The sequence below is a fragment of the Cataglyphis hispanica genome, chromosome 25, assembly GCF_021464435.1.
Source record: "Cataglyphis hispanica isolate Lineage 1 chromosome 25, ULB_Chis1_1.0, whole genome shotgun sequence".
Classification (NCBI taxonomy): Eukaryota; Metazoa; Arthropoda; class Insecta; order Hymenoptera; family Formicidae; genus Cataglyphis; species Cataglyphis hispanica.
The window spans coordinates 1,343,413-1,359,585 of record NC_065978.1 but is presented as its reverse complement, the minus strand read 5'-3'; the positions used below and the strand labels follow the sequence as shown (position 1 = coordinate 1,359,585).

Here is a 16,173-nt window from a genome sequence, read left to right as displayed (position 1 = left end):
TCGCGAAAACGTTACGATCCCGATGGGATCCCGGGATATCGCACGTGGAATTGCCGCAACTAAGTCCGTTGCAGCGAACGATGGGAGGATCCTAGACGGTGATGCACGCTGCTCGCGGTATCGTCTAAACGTGGATAGCGGCAACGACGGTGACGGTGACGGCAGATATCCCAGTAACAGAGACAAACTGTGTTTGCTCCTTCATTATCTGCGAGTAAACAGCAGCCGGTTTTAATTATGCTCTGCGCGCGCGCCAGCGTCTCCTTTCGCTTGATATTACCTCGCCATGTCGAGCCATCCGACTTTCTTACCAAGCTCGGTTAAATGGAGGTCGTCAACGAGACGGTCGCATCGTCCGGTGCGGACCAGATCCCTCGAGAACGACGCGTTTTCCGTATCTCCCGATTTTACGAAATTGCGACGCCATTTCATTCGTAAAAAACGTGAAGAACGCGTGCGAACGTGCGGATGGTTGTACACATTGATGATGTAGCATCTATTCGATTCCGAATAAAATCGGCTGAAGCTCGTCCGATCTCGAATATCACGTACGCGTACGGCTTGAAACGCAAATGCATGATTGTGTAACGATACGCAATCGAATTTTTTATACGCGAATAGCTCGGCGATGCATGCCCTCGTCGTTTCTTCCGTGAAAAATTTGCTGCTTTTAACGTTATTATTTCTTACATTAAGCAGAGTTTAATTTAAATAATCGCTTGGGAATTATTCACGAATTATTCAGATGTTCCTTTTTGTAAATCGAGATTCGGAATGTGAAAGGGTTAAATGGCCCAGTGCAGTAAACGAATTATTACGCCTCCGCATTTAACTCGCTTTCAGCAAGCGACTTAATGCACTCGACTATATATCGGATGCATCTAGTTACTAAGCTGGAAGCAGTCGGCGGTGCTATCGTAATGGATTGTTTCGATTATTTTCTAAAGTTAATCGTTATCGCTCGACGCAACCAGATGACAGAAATAAATCTCGAAAGACGCGCTTAAGAAGTGTTTCATCGTCCATAAACATTAGACAGCAGGAAGGTATAGGAAGGGAATCAAGGATCGAGGAGATAAAGAGGGCCACGAGAGGGAATGTAAAGGAACGACGAGTGGTCGCGCGAATACCAACGAGGGGCGGATTTCTGATCAGATCTTATCGCGTTTAATCTTTCTTCTTGCTCTCTCTCTCTCTCTCTCGAGGAGATTGGGAGGCGACCGGACGCGGACAGAGGGGGAGGATCGAGAGCTTGTTCGAAACGATGCTATCGCAAAGTCGCGGAAATCCGCTTTAATCCGCGAACCGTTGGTTAAGAGGCCGATATGGCGCAAAGCTGACTTTCTCCAAACGGATACAAGCGGATCGCGAGCACACGGAATTTGTCTTGCGGTAAATGGACCGTGGAAGAAATATTTTATCTGTATGATCTCGTTTCTACGCCCATCTGCCTGCTCCCTGGCGAGATTGGAAAATTCATCGCAATCAAATTCGCGTAAAGACAGTAAAACATCGTCATACGAAACTAGTTTGTATCACCATTTATAATATATTATACAGTATCAAAATATGATATAATATATATATATATGACATAATATATGATATAATATATATTTATCTAATATAATATATTCTTGTGATATATTAATAATAATATTAATTAATTAAGATTAATAATAACTATCGATTATTACTTTGTATTTTTTGTACAATTATTTTGTGAATTATGTATCATAAAACACAATTTAATCGCAATTTTTCAATGAAAATGAATGAATACTTTCATATTCGCTCATTGAATCGCGACCATTTGATTCGATTACTCATACGTGCTCTATTAATCATCAATTAATGGTGGGGTAATCAAATCGTGGAAGTTATTAACGAAGCATTATATTAATTATCTATAATATTCACATGTGGACAATATTTCTTTAAAATTTTTACATTCGAAGTTTAATTATCAATAGATACATTATATCTTGTTAATAAACTATACAGTATTATCTCTTGCATTTTGTGCGGATAAAATGAACTTAATGGACAATAAAAATTGTTGTAAAAGATTTAACCGCGAGACACGCGGTTACTACAATAAATGTTATATAGATAACGCAGCTCCGCAATTTTAAATCTATCTCGATATATATCGGCCGAAATATTGTCACGTATCGCAAATGCTATACAGCTAATTTAGAATGGTTCTGCCTTCACGATGGATATAAGTGACCTTTTTAATCGCGGTCCGTTGCGCATAATTTACGTTCATTATCTTTAATGGGTGGGCTATTAGAAGGGGCGCGAGTAATAGTATGGCAATACCACTAATGCTTCCGCCCTCTCTTGCCCCGTTTCTTCTCTCCTTTCTCTTCCACCATTTTTCTACCGGCATACTTAAACGTCTACTCAATGCAAATAATGGCCGGTAACGGAAGAATATTGTTTCTTGTGCGAAAGAAAGTAATGACCGCGGGAGGTACGGAAATGGGATGTATCTGGAATTATATCGGGAATTGCACGTCAAGTGCCTTCCAAGAGAAACTTATTGCTTCATCTATAGCTCTCCTCGGAAGAACAGTGATATTTTACGCAGAAACGTTTTACGTTTCTTAGGAATTATTCGGCCTATCCGAGATCAATGTTTCCTTATAATAAATTTGTGATCAGATGCCACTTTTTTTTATATTTAAATCTTTGGTGTCAATTACAGCGTCAAAAAATTTAAATAATTATAAATTAATATTCTATCTAAAATTAATTACATCATTCAGACTTAATTACGAATGCACTTAATTATTATTACTAATTAAGAAGCTATGATTAATAGCATATGCCAATAAAAGTTTATAAAGTTTTTACATTTTGTAAAGGCTGCTCAGAAACGAGTGGCGACTCGCGCACACCTCGACAGACATCCCGGTGGACATTCCAGCTACGATGGTAGCGTTCAGGGCGCAAATACCTCCGAACGTCCCTCGGGCTGTCACTTAGTGTCCTAAAGAAATAACATTTCCTTGCCGCGCATCAAGCGCGCGCCATTGTCGTCATCCTCGTCGCCGTCTCGACCATGTCTTTCTCGAGGATGACGGCAGGGTAGCGTCGCGGATTCCCGTCCCGTCGCATTTTTATTTCGCCGCAAGGCCAGCCCCAAGTCCGGACGAGGGATGGGACATGATGAAGGGAGGGCGGGAGGATAATCGGGTGTGCGAAGAGGACGGAATCTACTCTCGCGCTAGGCATTGCACAAGTGTCAGCCTGAATAATACATGTCCGTTGCAGCGAGTATACGGGCTGACACGGACTGTTCCGCATACGTACGCACGTACATGTATACGATCAACGATATACATATATACCTTTGCACGCGTACGCGTATACATATGTAACGATCGTATACGGACGTATATTTCTTTCCCCTCATCCTTCTTTTTCTCTCTCGTTCAGCCCTTGGGCTCTTTCTCTCTCTCTCTCTGTCTCTTGCTCTCTTTTTGCCTCTCTCTTTTTTTTCATTCCTCTGCAGTTACGCTTGGCGGTCCTTTGACAAGCGAGTTTACGTTATCACGCAAATCGCAGCGCCGGCATACATATGTAGGCGCGTATAGACGGCAGGACGTGTCACGGCCGTCATTCTCGCGAGGACGACGACGACAACGAGATCTCGTTGTAGGTCGACATCCGGTGTATGTGCGGGCTTACGGAATATACCACGGAATATACCTTCCTCTTCGGATAATCGAGAGAAAGAGAGAGAGAGATGTGGAATATGAAAGCTGACCTTGTTGAAGCTGACTATGTTTGCGAAATTGCACGTTTGTATAAACCTGAAACTTTCGATTCTGCGTAATGCGCATCTAATGAAGATGTGATAATCGAATTTGCCAGCTATTGCGAACGCTAATAATCATTGACGGTAGTTGAGTTTGCCAGGTATTATGCGCATTAATGGTCATTGATAGTTGAGCTTATCATTATGGGCACTGACCATCATTGAATTGTTTATTATGATAGTAATGTAGATGCCTTGAATTTTAAATGCGTTATCGAATGCATTGTTATTGTAGCATATGACATAAGTAATCTTGAATAATTGCTTTGTCTTGTTTTTTGTTGTACTTTTAAGCGTAAACGAATGATTTTTTTTAAATTATTGGAGCGCAGTTATTTCGATCATGAATTCGATTTAGAAAATATTACGAGCGTTACAAAAATAAGGAAGAAAGAAGACGAAAAATGCGAAAGATATTTAAGTTACGCGAGTAATGCCATTGTTATGCGTGAAATTTAAAGAGTTTCATGAAGACGAGTGCACAAATTAAATTCTTGTTTCGATTTCCCTTCATCGAATGATACGCATGCAACTCTTATTTTTGTCGGATCCCTCCATCTCTTTCATCACGTGCGCGCATCGCGCAGAATTGACTGTACTTCATTCTCATGGCAGTCCACTCGACTCCACCATCGTCGTCGTTTCTATTTCCGACGATCCGACTAACGTTCGCTTTCGCTGTGTGTGTTGCAGGGATTACGTTCGACGCGAATTGGATGCAGTGACGTCATCGGGAGTTAGCTCCACGGTGAGTAAAGTTATTGATGATTCCCTTGATTTCAATTGGATAGTCGATCACGATTCAGGCACTTCAAAACGTACACGAGTTTGACTGATTTGAACTTTTATAGCGAAAACATTTGAAATGTCTTGAACACATAATCCATCCAAGTTAAAAGATATAATATTACCATTTCATGAAATAATATGACATAAAATAATATTTCCTTGATGTGATATAGAGCAGGATCCAAAACATAAAAGTAATTAAAAAAAAAATATTCTATTTTTCAAAAATTAAAAAAAATTTTTTTTCTTTTTATTGTGAGATGTTGCACTAAACTTTTTTTATTAACTTTATTGAATATAAATTTAAATTTGTGGAGATATTGTATATGTATATATTTATATTTTATTAATATATACATATGTATATATACATGTTTTTTGTTTTTGAGCTAAATATTTTTTGAGCCGATCTTTAGTATTTTTTGAAGTGCTATCGATATAACGTGTGTTTAGAAAAGCATCGGAGGCATACCGTTTGCTCGGCTTCCGCCCTCGCAGTAAGTAAAATACACCATAACAGGGTTAGCCGGGCTATGAATAAATTTAGCACGGCGACCGAGATTACAAGGTGAAGAGTGAATTGGAAAGAGAGAGAGAGAGAGAGAGAGAGAGAGAGAGAGAGAGAGAGAGGAGGGAACGAGGGGAGAAAAGGAAAGCAATAATATGTGAGAGAGGAGACATTTTCAACATGAGAAACTTATTTCTCTTTTTCACTTGCGATGACGTGCAAGCCTCGCCTCTGTGGAGCTTCAAACTGCACGCATACACGCCCGTAAATGTAAGCTCCGTGTGCGAAGCGTCTGCAAGCTCGCGACGAGAAAGCCTCTCAACAAAAAAGCACGATGAGAGAAAAAGTGATGGGAAAGGAAGGCGCGAAAAAGCGAGAGAAGGAGAGAAGGACGGAGAACGGTAAGAGAGACGGAGATGGTCGCGCTCGAAAACATTTACAGCGAATCGGATTAACGCGGATATTTAATCCCGCTCGCGGCTTTCTCGTCGGCGAGATAAAAAGGGGACAGGTAAAAAGGGACGCGAGAAAGATTGCGCGCACCACGCACACAGAACAGAATAGAATCGCGGGCATAAAGGGTTTTTCCAACATGGAAGACTGAATGCGAGACAAAAAGGGAAGGAGAAACGAGAGAGAAAGAGAGAAACGCGCAGTCTTCGGTGAAATCTCATCTCTTTAATGGGAGCAGCTTCCGCGACGAGCGAAGCTGCCTCCCGCGAGTTTCGTCGAATATCGGGATTTCTGACCGATAACCTAGGTGGAGGATAACTGGCTGCGTGGAGCAAAACTGCGAAAAACTCGTCCTATGATTTGATTTGCGCTTCGAAGAAGCTCAAAGAGAGATTTTTAATCACATTAAAAAGGTGCAAAAAAGGAGCGTCTTAGGACATTTAACGCGTATGACTGTTCATCTCTTTTAAAAGCACGAGATAAATCCAATATTTCACAATACTTTTTACTGCTTCTATTCTTAATATTTTGATAAAATAATTTGCGCACGCGGGCATTATTATATATAATTATAAGAAAATTATAATATATATAATATTAAAATCTATAAAAGATTGCTTTTTTGTACGCACAATACAGTTATATGCCTTCATTATATCGTATATGCAGTGTATGAAAATTACTTTTCCAATACTTCTTAATTCGTCTAGTTAAAAATTGCTGTCTTTTATCAACGAATTCGCGTTAATGTAGCTCATTCACTTTGAGCAGATTTTGCAAAGCGCGTTAAAGAAAAAACAACGTTTTCCGCGAATCAGGCGAGATCTCATTTAAGAAATCGCAATTTTCCTTACGTCGTCCGCACACGATTTCACACCTCGTGTGTGCCGTGCGTCTGTCGATATACTTCCTTGCATTGTATTGTACATACCTTGTACAAGGACGTGCACTGGTTCGATCCGCCCGCCTTCATCGTACAACCATGTGGGACGATGACAGGTAAGCAGCGGCGAGCGCGCGCGCGCGCGCAACATTTCCCTTCAATTTCCATCAAATTGTATAGCTAAGTCGAAACATTCGGCGGAAGCACGAAGCACGTATTGCTCAGACATTCACCGGCACTCGGCTAGTAACTACTTCACGACGGGTATTCGCAATTTTGCTTTTCTCTCACTTTTCATCTTCCCCGGTTTTCTCACTTTTCTCTCCCTTATCGAGCATTTTGTGCTCGTATTCCGCACGAGACTGATGGAAAACGTTGCCTTTGCGTCTTATCGAGAGCCAGCCGGCGATAGTTGTGACGGTCCGATTTCGTGCCGCGGACGTTATGCTACGGTTCGGGAAAACCCGACGAAAAATGAACCGGGTCAGATGGTACACACGGGGCCGGATCACCTCCGGGGCCCAAAAGGGTGATACGTGATCCTAGACGAGTCTTCATAAATCCAGCCGATATCGGGGCGCGATCTACCTTCGCTCTTGCTTCCTCTTCGTCTCTTTCTCGCATTTTTTTGTTCATGATTATTTGTCTGTAAAGTAGATAGTTGGGGGCAATAAGAGCCATTCAAGGCAGTATTTATTATACATTATATCATAACGTCAATTATATATTATATCTTATATTATAACGTCAAAAGAGCGAGGAAATGTCAACAACCTGCTGCTCTTTTGCCATAAAAACATGTACATTTGAAAAGAAGTAAAAAATTAAATTAGAAAGGCGGAAATATTAAGTTTTGAAAGTAATCAATAATTTTAAATAATTTGAATTCAATAACTGGCATTCAATGGCATTTCAACATTAATGCACTTTTTACTCCAGAAGGAATACTTTAATCTTGTTACTTATTTTACAGCAGAATATATTTATTATTGTAACGTCAGATTTGATAGCTTTGACTTAATATTAGTTATGGATATTCTGCCAAAAATCTTTTTTGCAATATTGCAATTTATTAATTTGATTCACTATTTCATTCAATTCAATCAACAACGCAATTCTTTTTATAGTAGTTTGTCTTTATCGATGGGACTTTCAAGGGGAAGCGAAAGTAAAAGCTCTTTCTTTTTTTCTCTCTCCCTCAAAAAAACGGAAACGTTTAAATGTGACTTGCTTAATTGCCGGAGCTTTTGTAAGCGAAACGAGGCGAATGTTGGAAAAGAGGAGGGCGAAATCAGTGAGAAGAGACGGAAAAGGGAGGCGGAACGATACGATGTTACCGATGTCGAGAAGAGCTCGCGGGAATGTCCATTGCTAACGGGCATTTGTATGTAAATGGCCTCATAGTTGCGAAAGTCTCGTCGAGAGCAGCAGAACCGGCAGAGTGAAGCTAACGAGACCGATCGTCTCGGGGCGGGAAAAAGAAGAGACACCGGCGGCAAAAAGAGGACGTCGGGCTGAGGAAATAAAACGATCGCGCGTTTGAGTTTGAAATCGCGTCTGCCGTTAATGTTCCTCCGACTGTTTTCCCCTTTTCACTGTCTTTTCCTGCTCTTCGCGCGGACCAACATCTATTTCCTTTCGTTGCTTCTGTCGACAAAGCTCGAAACTTCGTTCACCCACCGTCTTTTTTTGGAACAATTCGCCATTTCCTGTCGGACAGATAGTCGAAGAGCCGAGTGGATAAATAAGACACGTTGTGCATTATCGCGAAAAACAAGTTCAGCTCGTAAATATATTATTGTTTTTCATCGCACAGCATGTCATTTTTTGGAAATCGTTTACTAAAACTGACATAAAGACGATTGAATAATTGACGCATAAAATTAAATCGTATTATTTCTTCAAAATCAATAATTCTAAAATTTATTATACGTATTATTTTATCTACTTATTGCTTTTGGCACACGGTATGTGTGTGTTTTTCATAACATCTCTATTGCACATTAAATGATAATTTAGTATAAAAGGGCGACATATATATGTAGCAATCGAGATAATACGATATCTCGAAAGTAAGATATTTATCATCGTTACGTAACTCTTCTCTTATGTCACAAATTGTCATTGGTTTGATATTTACGATAACACGCAGGACTTTATATTCGATAAAGCATTTCCACGTTCGATTACGTTGAACGCGAAATACACGGATCTGGACCGAATCCACGTAGGTGAATAAATCATTGATACGCGATCGAACGTGCTTCGCGAATGAGATACAAAATAACGCGAAGACTAAACACGAATTTATATACGGCGCCGTATATTTATTTAGGATGCGGAATTTATATTTCTTCCCGGACAGGCGGTAAAGCGAGACATATGAAGCCGTCCCTAAAAGCTGGCATGCCAGTTTACAGTCGCATAGCAGCGGCCAGCCGAAGGAGTACGTGCGTACGACGTGAGCAGGACGGACTTGTCCGGCAAATAGTTGGAAGCTCCCTCCGAGACCGTATATCATCCCGACGGGATTTATGCAACTGGCACGCACTGCACACACACACACACACACATACATATAAACGCGCGCACGCACGTTTGTTCGTGTCGGCTTAACTCAAGGTGGCAACGCGTACGCTGTTGATGACGATGCCTCGGCGACGCGTTGCCAGCGTCGGGACGGTGCATCTCACCGAGTGTCACATTGTAACCAGCGATATAGGATTACCTCTATTCGATGTAGAACGTGAGCATGAGAGAGAGAGAGAGAGAGAGACGTCAACTTAAATTTAATCAATCAAATACACTGGCGTGAATGATGGCGTCTCGCGGGACAATATACTTACTGATTCGCGACGAGTTATTCGCGAATCGTGGCGTCGCTACTATTCTTAGCTTTGATATTTTTTCGCTTTGTTCGGTAATGAGGTCGGACCGATGGATCGTTTCCTTGATTTCGATAAATCGGCAAATGTACTAAGCCTATAAGCTTCCTGCGCATTTATAAGCCCGCGCGATGAACACGCTTCGCGAATGGCTGACTGACGTGAATCCGTAATTGCATTCCTCGTGACGCGCGAATACATTTTAGCCGATTGCATTGGATTATCTATTCCCGATGCGCCTATACAGGCCTCTTGTAACACCGATGTTAGGTTAAATGGAATAATAGCTCTGCGCGCACGTACGACGTATACACGTAGATAAGAGAGAGAGAGAGAGAGAGAGAGAGGAGGGAGGAAGAGGGGGATTTATCCGGAGTTGTCTTTTAATATCGACATACGCGTTCAAATGGCGGATTCACGCCATTGAACGGATAATGAGTTGCCATTAACGTTGGCGCAGTCCGGATCGACTGATTGCCGCGTCGACATCGTTGCGATGAATTTATGCGCACAATGTTGAATTTGAAAGTCTTATTAGCGCTGCTTCTCTATAATATCGTTAAAAAAGATTTAATTGTCAGATGAATCAGGAAGTTGCAACAATCGATTTACGGACAACTTTTTATTTGAATATTTACGGGGCGATTAAGTCGATACGTTATCGATTTTCTAAAACCTTTCATTATCGATAAGATTAAAAATATTGCCTTTTTTTTAATATATTTATATTATTTATATTAAATGCGGTGCGCACGAAGAGAAAATTAAATGATGAGAATGTTAATCCAATTTAATTACTGCTAGTTAATATAATATATATTAATGCAGACTATACAATATGCACGGATAGATATAGATTATCAATTTTTTATCGACGTCAGATTCCAATATGTTTTTGTTAATCTTCGATGTAGCGACTTACCCGAGCATATAGCGATTTTATTTCTTGTATTAATTTTCCCCTGCGAAATCAGTCGGGGTAACATATTATGATGGAGGAAATAAAAGGAAGTAGTAGAGATAAGGATACTACGTGCAGGTAGAATATAGCGAGGTAGAATGACAGTGCGATAAAGCCGTAGACAGCGAATCGGTCCCGTGTAGCCAATCATTGGGGGATCCTCCCATTCCCTGTTTAATCGTCTGAGCAACCTGGGTTCCGGCGGGCCGATAATGAATACGCCCCGTAGTGCAGTTAGGTACATCTGCAACCGACCATCGAGACATTCTCCGCGCGCGAGAAGGCCTTGGTGAGAAACGTCCGTTTCGCTAGAGAGCATCTGCGAGAGAGGAGATAGTTGTCCTGAAACTCTATCAGTGATGAATATTACTATGGATTTCTGTTCCACGAAAATTATGTAGAATCATTGGCCAAGTTTTGAGAATCGGCCAAGCTCGCGTTTGGAAAACTTCCTTGTCACAATCGTCTCTCACATTCGATAAAGTCTTTCAGCCTTTGCGACACAAGACTATTACATCAACATTTAATCATATTTATTTAAGATCACGTTATAAAATTTTGTGTGCTAAAATTATATCTAGAATTTTTCATTTCAAGTATTACATATTGCGATATGGGTTTCATAAAATTCATTAAATTAAAGCCTTATCGAAGATTCGATATTTATCTGTGAAAATTTATCGTGAATATAACAAGTGCAAAAAAGGATGAGGATCGAGTTTGTTTTCTACCGCATTTAATTTGTTCCATGTAATAATATGTATTGTTTTCCCATCTCTGCAATATTCCGTTTGCTCTTCGAGTTCTAAAATGTCGAGTTCTAGTATCGCATAATGTCGGTTTTGCCGGTATGAAGATGTCGGGGCAAATCTCGCGCATGCACTACGTGCATACATCGCGCGGCAGAATGCGACTGCCTCGGGCGTGATGCATCAAGATGAGTGAATCGAGCGTTCTCGTGCTCCGACATTGCTCCGGGCATGATTTACGCCGAAACAAAGTGACGATTTCGCAGATGGTTCGATGCAGGATCCGACGTAGCGTCGCGCGTATCTAATGGCGCCCGTACGTGCAATTACGCTAACGGCCGAGGGCTGCGGGGATGAATTGCGCGTGTTACCGGACGATCCGAGTGGAGGGAAATGGTCCATTCGCCGCTCTCGTCTACCGCGACCATATCCTGCCATCGTTTAATGAACGTGAGGAATCGCACGGGAATCTCTAATCAGATTTTACAGCATAATGTTTTCGCTATTCTCGAATAGGCGTTTATAACATTTAGTTATGCATAATTGAATTACATTACTGTATTTTGTATACTGTATTTTACACATAGTTTGAATATTTCAGAAAATTGGCTCTAAACTTGTGTCGAAACATTCAAACATTAGACTGAAAAAAGAAAAAAATATATGTATATTAAAAAATATTTATTCTATTAATTAGTTAGTTTAAAAACTGACTCTATTGTATTAAATGACAGTTTCTGTTTGACAAGAGTTTAAAGTCAACACACAATCAATTTATGTTCAGTCGTTATTTATTAGCGTTTATTGAAACGTCTGTGACAGATAGGATGCTTGGGTCCCGTTTTGCGGATGCGTGTTTATTCCGCGTACTACTATATATATATATATATATATATATATATATATATATATATATATATACATATGTGTGTGTGTGTGTGTATCGACGGTCTCTAGAATTCTGTAGGGACAATGGTCGCTTCTGCGACCGCACGTATACAAGCATTTAACGCGACAATAATACGACCTATAAATGGCAGTACAACCATATACATTACTAAGATAGGGATGATAATGAAAATATAACGAAAATAATGTAAACATGAAAAAAACTATTTTTTTCTGTCTTTTCAAATAATATGTATACACACCTAGTATTTCTATTAATCGTAACGAAAGTAATGACATGATTGCTGTGTAAAAGTGCATGTAACTTTAAATTGTTGTTTATAAAAAATAAACATTTTTTCACAATTATAATTTTTTCTAGGATAATATGTATTCTTTCTCTCTCTCTCTCTCTCTCTCTCTATATATATATATATATATATTCTATTGAACATATATGAATAATTAGTTCGCGATTCCTCACATATCATTTGATCTTAGTATTAAATAATTTTTTTTTTTTGAATAATGAATTGTTTTTTTGAATAAAACACGATAGCGATATGGTTATAATTAAATATGGAAAAATATATTTAACAGATTCTCAAACATTTTTTACACACAGTTTTAATATTATTATATTTTTCTTAGCAAAAATGATAGATTATATTATTAAGATGTAACATTAAAAAATTATCAAAACATCCAACATCGGTGGAACTTGAAGACAGAAATATATCGGATCGCTCATACTTCGGATATTAATCGATGCGCGTCGCTTCGTCGAGTCGTGTCACGTTGTCGGTATCGTTCATATTCGGTTGCATCCTGGAACAGATTTCGGCTCGATTTCGCGAGACGTGCTTTCAATTTCGCGAGCAGGCACGCGTCTGTCGCGTTCGTGCTTTCTCTCTTTCTATTTATGAAAGCGTTACGTCGCAGCGCGTCGCGATGCAATGCAACACGGCAGCGCGACGTTCCGCGCGGCTTACCGATTCGCAAACGGATTCGCGCATAGTGCGTATTTGCGTGCAAACGACTACCCTATTCAGACGCAGCTTAGGTATTGCTCGTATTTCAAAATCGACGCTTTTACGCATCGCGTCACGTATGTGACGCAATGCGAATAGCTGCTCACGTTTTTTTGACAGTCGTGCATATTTCAGTCCAACGCGTTAAAAGGACTTTTCGAGAAATAGAAAAAAACAGCGTTATGTGTTTGGTCTTTGCATATTAAAAAATAAATATATTAAAAATATATTTTTTTTTTTAATAGTAACAATAGTTATTTCTTCTCACTAGCTGTAATACTTTTTTCTTCGTGAATTTGTTTCTACGTTAATAACATCGCTGCAAATAATTTTGTGTCAGAATTGATATTTCTAATATTAATACGTTTGATTTGCACATGAATTAAAGAGGTGGTCGATGAGTCAATCTTTTTATTATCTTTTGCGAAAATAATTTGCCATAGAGGCTCGAGTGTACACTTGGTATGTCGCCGAGAATCGGAGCAGACGTTTTGCTACGTGAGCACGAAACTCGCATGCATGATCCCAGGGGCATGTCAACCCGATCGGACAAGAATGTCAGGTGGTCGCGTCACGGACCACCGGCTGTCCATCAATTCTGTCCATGGGGTACACGGGGGTCCCCGTCTCTTGTTCTGATTACGTCCGCATGCCGGTTGAATTTCACGTGGAAATTGCGACTTTGTTCCCTTCGGCGTTGTCTCTCTCTCTCTCTCTCTCTCTCTCTCTCTCTCTCTTTCTCTTTCTCTGTGTCCCTCTCGTCCACCGGGGCCGGTAACCCGACGTTGTCTTACGACGACGACGATACAGAGAATAATGAAGTTCTGCGTTACGAAAGATAGCCGCGAGACATCTTGCGAATCTGGTTGGAAGTTAAATTCGATACATCGGTTGCGTCGTAACGATTTTGCAAGCGTGCGATCGACGTGCACGTAACAACTTTTAGAATCGTTTAAGGCGATATGATAGACGGTTCGACTATATATGATGTCAGATGCGAACAAGTTTATCGAAATTTTTGTGAAAAATTACGCTCTTTTAAAATTATATATATTATATATATATATATCGCCATGAAAATTTAAAGTAAAATTGAAAATTGTCGAGAATAAATCTCCTTTCTGATTTGAAGATTTATTATAGAATATAAAAGAGAAGTTGTTTAATAGTTTGGCGAAATCATGTTTGCTCATCATTAGTTATGTGTGCTTTTAAATGCTTTTTTATAAATTAATTACTTATTTACGATCTAATAAGACTCGATCAATCGTGGCATTGATATATCAGTGCTTACAATTTCTTAAGATTATAATTAATATAAACTAAATAAACAGCTGAAAGCCATAAAAAAAAAACACGCAAAACTTTATATATTTTACCATGCTGTATTATTTTTGAATCTATCGCTATTCTCGAACATTTTTGTCCCGCAAAACAAGGATCCAATATTTCTGCCTCTTTATTCGATAGAACGTTGATACGTCAAGTGAAACGGACGTCATTCTTCAATTCTTTATGCACGCGGGCGCTCACTGTCGGCTCGATGTATACAGTTCAGTTGCAATTGCAACATATGCGTCGGTGAGACCCATTCTTTTCTCTCGTCCCCTCTCTCCGTATTCTTCACGGCAGAACCGTTCAATAATATCTCGCTCAATTTCACTCGATCTTCCGCGTGTTCTGCGAGCCTCGCGCATAAGCGGGCGTGTTGCATCCTCTGTCTCTCCCTTACCTCCATCGCATCCATCCAGTTTCTTCTCCAACGATCGCGACTCTATGATCTCCGCCGCCAACGCTAAGTCGGTGCAATCCGACATATCGATATTGAAATTGCATCTCAATGATGCAACTCCCGTCTCTCTGATCGCTCTGCCATGTCCCCTTCCTCCTCGGCGTGTTCTGCCTTTCCTTTTTCATTTTACTCCGCGTCACGCTCGATCAATTCATATTTTCTTTGCATGAGCATACGTAGTTAAATGGGAAGCGTTAAAAACACGCTTGCGCGAAGAAGAGAGAAAGAGAGAGAGAGAGAGAGAGAGAGATTGGCAGAATTGAAAATGGAGAAACCGCGCCTGTCACTTTGCATTTTACTACACGGCAGAATCTCGTTAGCCTTCAATAATATTTATCTGCCAGTCATAGTGATCGTTGCGATGATGGTAGGGAACGTATTTGTGCTGGATGGCCGTATATCGCTCGTATCATCGCTAAAGCGCGGTGAGTGCGGTTACAATAGCTATAATTGTATAGAGAGCACACCCACTAATCAAAATACCTCCCCTTCTAACGGCTTTAATAATATGCATTACGCATTTAGCTCATATGTGATTATCTATGCATGTCAAAAGTTATGATATCAAAAACATGAAATTTCAAATAGAAGTTTTCTTTTCTTTATTACAATTTAATTAAATAGAACAAAGAGCGAAAAAAAAAATGTCGAGTTTGACCGGAATAGAGAAATCGGGGGACCTTGGCCTTATCGAACAAGTGCTTTTACCACTACGTACCAAACTCTATGTATTAATATTCTTTGTTTTATACATATATATCTAATGGCGTTAGCTGTAATAAAATAAATACTTTATGAGTTTTAATAAAAATTAAAATTCTATTAAGATAAAAAAGCTGAACTCACATAAAGATAATATTAGCTATTTACATTTCCCTTGAGGTTTAGAGAACAGAGATCCTAAAATTTTTACTTCTTTATTTCTTTATTAAAAGTTGTTACATCAAATTCATAATGTTTATAAATACTGCCAAACATTCTATTGTAAACATCCGATGTTATTCGGTATGATAGCCGCTATCATATTGGCGATTCTATTGCTACGCGTTACGTTTAAAATTCCGGACGCACCGGCGTACGGTCCGGGATTTTGAAGCTGGATCTACGATGCCGGTTAACGCGAGCAATATCGCGATATTCTCGAGGGAGGCAACCCGATCGACGCCACTACCTCGAGATCTCCTCTCCCCCCCCCCTCCCCCTTTCTTCCTCCCGTTTACTTCCGATCGCGGTAGCTTCAACTCGGCCGATTCTTCTTTTTCTTTGTGCTCCCGTGTGTACTTACGTGATCGAATACATAAGCAGATGGCTGGCCCGTTCTTTTTACCCCCTCCTCGTACTGATTCTCTCTCTTTTCACTTCGCGCTTCTTTATCCCTCTTTTTTCGCGCGCACTCCTTCTTCGA

The 16,173-nt window shown here is 40.0% G+C and overlaps 1 protein-coding gene across 4 annotated transcripts in view; it reads left to right on the top strand.

Annotated features, from left to right (window-relative positions):
- LOC126858489 (uncharacterized) overlaps nucleotides 1-16,173 on the top strand; it is a 364,090-nt gene that overhangs the window by 53,956 nt on the left and 293,961 nt on the right. For all 4 annotated transcript variants that reach the window (XM_050608853.1, XM_050608851.1, XM_050608858.1 and 1 more), the window contains exon 2: nucleotides 4,523-4,577. The gene's annotated coding sequence lies outside the window, so the exon portion shown is untranslated. The remainder of the gene's footprint in view (nucleotides 1-4,522; nucleotides 4,578-16,173) is intronic.